Genomic DNA, 6000 nt, shown 5'->3' on the forward strand with positions numbered 1-6000 from the left:
CCTGAATCCAGGGCGGGTGCTTTACCACTGCGCCACCTAGCTGCCCCCCACCAATAACATTTTAATAGTGCTTTAAGGTTTATAAAGTGCTTAACAAATGTTATCTCATAGCTTTGCACATGAGGAAATCAAGGCTGAGGGACATTAAGTGGCTTGTCCAGAGTCTCACAGCTTATAAGTATCTGAGGCTGAATTTGAACTCAGGTGTGACTCTGGGTCCAGCAGTCTCTCCACTTCTCCTAGATGTTTAAATGCTTGATCATGTGACACATTGGAGTCAACTAGTTCAGCCTAAAACAATATAGAGTGCATGAAGGAGAATCACAGGAAATAAAGCTGGAAAGGCTAGGGCCAGAGGAGAGAGGGCCTCGAATGTCAGGCTCAGGTGTTCAGATGGTAATATAGACTGCAGTCAATAAAAGAACATTGGGGTATCTAGGTGGTACAGTGGATAAAACACTGTGTCAAGTGTCTGTGGTCGGATTTGAACTCAGGTCCTCCTGACTCCAGGGTCGGTGCTCCACTGCTCCACCTAGCTGCCCCTTGTGTGCCTAGGATTAAAAGAGGAGACGGTAGTTCTGAGGCTTTTGCCAGAGTGATAAAAGTTGGAACCCAGGGATGGAAAGAAGGAGAAAGATTCAAGACACCCTCATTGGATCAAAACTCCAAGGTCACCCAGGCAATAAGCATCCAGGTGGGATTTGAACCCAGGTCCTCTGCCTCCAAAACCAGCACCCTGTGTGCAACACCACGCTGCTAAAATGGGCCACATTTCTAGATTATTCGAGTTTGCAAAGAAAGCACTCCCCTCACCACAGCCCTGGGAGGTAATGCAAGATGAGTACTCCCCCCATTTCCCAGATAATAGCAACAACCATAGCTAAATTTTATATATATATATATATATTTAGTGAGGCAATTGGGGTTAAGTGACTTGTCCAGGGTCACACAGCTAGTAAGTGTTAAGTGTCTGAAGCCGGATTTGAACTCAGGTACTCCCGAATCCAGGGCCGGTGCTCTATCCACTGCGCCACCTAGCTGCCCTGCCAACGACATATTTTTAAATGACTAACATTTACATAGGCCTTTAAGGCTTGCAAAGCACTTTACAGGGGCTCTGGCTGGGCTGGAGGTGAACTATCTTGCCAGGGTTGCCTAGTTAGTGACCAAGTTGGGGTTCTAAGCCAGGCCCCTCTAGCCTCCAAGTCCAGAGCTTCTTCCCCCAGCTCTGCTGCCTCTCAGATGAACACTTTCTTGAAAGTCACCTGGGGGCCTAGAGTCTGAAATGACCCAGAGCACTAAGAGCCAACACGTGGGTGCACTGAGCTGCTGCTGCTGCTGCTCTGCTATTACTGTGGTGCTGCTGGTGCTGCTAATCTTTAGAAAACTGGAGGAAAGAAGAGGTGCCCTAGGACTGGAGTGGAGCAGATGTCTTCCTGATTTTCCAGAAGAGGAAGCATGTGTGTGTGTGCAAACTATAGAGCAGTGGGCAGCAGGCCCTATTAAAGGGAAGCTAGTACCAACAAAGTCCTCAAGACCAGGGCACAGTGACCCCTTATTTCCTTGGGTCAGGGTGACCTGTGGACTTCATCAAAGCAGCTGACAACCCCATGCTTCAAAGATGGGCCGCACAGGGCTTGGATCCCACTGATTCTGTATTAGTGAGGGCAAAGGAAGAGAGAAATGTTTAAAATGTTAGTAATTATCTAGAAAAGGAAATGGTGGCCACAAAGCCGGACTTCATCAAGAACAGGTCATGCCCTATTAACCTCATTTTGTTTCTGGACAGGGCTGATAAACTTAATACTTTTAAAACTTCACAACAGAAGTTCAGAGTTTTAGATATGATCCTTTTTTTTTTTTGTTCTTTGTATATTGAAATGCTTAAGTTAATTTTTTTTTTAACTGACTGCTCTAATAGGAAATTCTGTAGCTAGATTTACTTCTTGTTGTTTTGTTGTGTCTTATTCTTTGTGACCCTGTTTGGTAAGTTTTCTTGGCAAAGATACTGGAATGGTTTGCCATTTCCTTCTTCAGCTCACTCTGTAGATGAGGAAACTGAGGCAAACCAAGTTAAGTGACTTGCTCAAGGTCACACAGCTAATGAGTGTCTGAATCCTAAAATGAACTCAGGTCTTCCTGACTCCAGACCCAGCTCTATCTACTGAGCCATCTAGCTGCCACAGATACATTTACTTAGATTTTAACAAAGTAATTGACAAAGTGTCTCATACCATTTTTGTGAAAAAGATGAACAGATGTGAGCTAGATAAAATTCATGATAAAAGCTAAGATTTATATAGTGATTTAAAGTTTCCCAAGCATAAACACATTTTCTCACTTAACCCTCTGAAGGAGATCCCACTAGAATTACTGTCCCCATTTTCTAGATAAGGAAACAGGTTCAGAGATGTTAAGAGACTTGCACATGGACATAGAGCTTGGCAGTGTCTGGGGTCAGATTTGAACCCAATTCCTTCAGACTCCAAGTCTGTTACTGTATTTTGCCATAAGACCAGATTAGTCACACCCCTAAAGAGGTACCACTAATGGTCATTAAAAGTCAGTCTCTAGTGGAGTGCCCCAGAGGTCTATGGTTGGCTTCATACAGTTTAATCTTTTTTATCCATAACTTGTGCAGCCTCTTTACCTAGTCAGCAGATGGCACAAAGCCAGGAGAGATTAACCACTATGTCAGCTGACATAGGATCTGGACATTTTGGCAAACTAGAACGCTGAGTCAAACTTTTTTACTCTGGACCTGTGATTTCCAAATGTGGAGACTACCATCTTCCAGTGGAACTCAGTCACTCAAACAGCAAGCATTTATTGAGTGACTACTGTATGCTGCCTTGCGGCTATACCCATATATATGGGAAAGGCTTCGGGAGTGAACCCTGAGGAAAAATCAGGAGTCAGAGTCCCTTTGGCAGTTGGATATTGGACATCACATCCCTCTGGCAACTCCTGCAGCGGTACTGGTGCCAAACTGTATTGGCTCTGCCTCTCCTTTGGATCCATCAATGTCTTGAGAGGGAAAACCTGCTTCATGGGCAACAGCTTGTTTTCCATATTGATCTGCTCAGGCCAGCACCCTGGAGAGGACACTCCAGCTACTCCTCATGGGGTAGATACAACCATGGGATGGGGCAGTTACCGGTTATAAGTCACTCAGGAGCTGCGGCTCCCGTATCGGACTGCACAGCCACACTGTGGCCTGTGGCTCTTCAAGGTGTTGATCCATGGTCCTCCTCGACTGGTGGAGGCCTACTACTACTACTACTACTACTACTACTACTGTATGCTCCAGGTCCTGAGTATATAAAAATAAAAGCAGTCCTTGCTCTCAAGTTGCTGCTTACATCATTCTATCAGAGGAAGCAGCCCAATCACATGTAAGTCTGACATTATGGAACTGAAGATGGTCCCCAGGAGCTGGGGTGCTACACCATTACCTTCTGCGCTGAGGGGCCCTTTTGTTTTGGACCTTCCAGTTTGGACCAAGATCAGTCCTGGGGAAACTTGGCCCCTTTTCTCATCCCCATTGGCTCATTAAACCCTAAATTTGGTTGTGGCTCACATCTAGGGTTTCCCCAAAAGGGAAATATTTTAAAAAGTAGGTACTGAATGTATAGCATGAATCAGGTATGGGACAGGTAATTTATTCCTGTACACGCAGAATAAAATGCCTCAGGGCCATCTCCAAAACCAGGCCCAGGTGGCCCAGCCTGGAACAGGACCCTTTCCACTTCCCGCCTTCCAGGGCATTCTCCAGCATTAAGCCGACCCCCTCTGCCTCCTGCCCAAACTTCCTTACCTTCTCCAGCTCCGTCCAGCCATGATGTCACCCACCATGCGGCTGGATCTCAAGGGCAGATTTGGAGTAGTCTAATCACCTGCTTCCCTCAAAAGGCCTCTCTCCAGCCCCGGATACGCTGCTTGAACTCATTCCCCAACAGTTGGCCCCGGCACCACTCCTTCCACTCTTTCCATCCCAGTGATTTTGAGCCCTCAAAGTCCCCTCCAGGGGCAGCTAGGTGGCGCGGTGGATAGAGCACCGGGCCTGAATTCAGGAGCACTTGAGTTCAAATCTGGCCTCAGACACTTGACACTTACTAGCTGTGTGACCCTGGGCAAGTCACTTAACCCTCATTGCCCTGCAAAAAAACAAAAACAAAGTCCCCTCCAGATCTGCCCACTGCTCCCACTGTGCCCTCTGTATTTCCTGCTCCATAATGAATAAACTTCCTTTCATCTTAAACCTCTTCTTTTCTCACTCTTTCCATCTCTGGCAGTCACTAAGACCCAGGTCCTCTGGATGATACCACATCCCCATGGCCACACTTTCCTGTGTGACCCCTGGTGTCTCATTGCCTCCCTTTCCTGCCTCCTTCTCTGTGTTGTCTCCCTCCTTGAGGACAGAGACTGTCTTTATGAATTGTTTCCCCAGTGTTTAGCACAGTGCCTGGCACATAGTAGGCACATAGTGTTTATTAGATTAAAAGTGGTAACCCATTTCTAAAAAGGACCTGGACACTTACTAGCTATGTGACCCTGGGCAAGTCACTTAACCCCAATTGCCTCACTAAAAAAAAAGGACCTGGAAACCCCGAGTGGTTCCTTGTCTCTGCCCCATGGCATCTTGGTCAGTGGAGGCAGGGCAGCAGATGCAGAGTGGAGTGAGCTGAAGGCCTCTATGGGCCCTGTATCAAGGAAGGCATTGGGGGGAGTTTGGTAGGCCACCTTCCAGCCTCATGATCAAAGGGGAGGAGGCTGAAGGAGGCGGTGTCAGTCAAGGCTGGAGTCAGCAGCCGGGTGATGCTTTCAGAAGTGATGTTGTTAAACGGCCTCAGACACTTGACATTTACTAGCTGTTTGACCCTGGGCAAGTCACTTAACCCTCATTTACCCTGCCAAAAAAAAAGTGATGTTCTGGGAGGGCCATCTTGTTCTGTGGAGCTGAAACCTGGCAGGGTGAGAAATGCAAAGTGGAGGGACTCTGGGAGAAGCGGGCTGCCAAGCTCTCCCAGGGTTACCTGGGACCAGGAGGTGCCTTTCTGTGACTCCTCCCTGGGACGGATGAGTGATGGTGCTGAGTGAAGGGAAAGGGAGAAGGCTCTTCCAAACGGGGGGAAAAAAACCGCACTCAACACCAAAGTTGAATCCACTTATTAACATGCTATGTTCTCTATCATATGCTTGGCTAGACAACCAATAAAACAATCAAGCCCTGATTTGCTGATTTCTGAAGTGGAAAAGCTCACAGTGAAAATTTAAGGGTTGGTTGATATGAACAAACCCTGGAACAGCCCTGAATTAAATACACAACACTTAATGGCGACTTCTAATATAAGAATGGGAATAAACAGTAATTAGGGAAGGATGAGAGGGGGAGAGATTTGAGAGCATTCGAAGACTACAAGCTTCTCCTCGTGGGGAAAAATCAAGGCAATTGCGTCTGTCTCCATCTCAGAATTAAAGGAGAAGGGATGGTGTCTCTGCAGGAGAGCTGGGGCACTCACCTAACCTGGTATCACTGGCTCATTACATGGTCATAACCTCACTTATGAGGGGTGATGGTCTCAGTCCCTTGCTTTGGGTTGGGCCCTGGTGAGCAGAATGTCCTGACCCAAAGGCCGTGGCCATGTGGTCCCAAGAAGGACCTGCTTCTTCTCATCTGGCTTCTATCTCCCTGAATTCTTCATGAAAGCTCTTCCACGGTTCCCCAGTACAACAGGATCAATGCGGATGAATTCTGGGGAAATATCTCCATCTCTGTGGTGATGGTGATGCAGGGTTACTTCTATAACTCAGAGTCAAGTTAAGTTGCCAACACGTATTTAATAAGCAAGCACTTATTATGAACAAGTTCATATGCTAAGGGCTGGGAATACAAAGAAAGACAAATACAGTCCCTGTTCTCAAAGTGCTCCCAGGCTAATGAAGACATGTGCAAACCACTGTGTACAGATGTAAAGATTCAGACGGGGAACAGCTAGG

This window comes from Dromiciops gliroides, chromosome 4, assembly GCF_019393635.1.
Source record: "Dromiciops gliroides isolate mDroGli1 chromosome 4, mDroGli1.pri, whole genome shotgun sequence".
Lineage (NCBI taxonomy): Eukaryota > Metazoa > Chordata > Mammalia > Microbiotheria > Microbiotheriidae > Dromiciops > Dromiciops gliroides.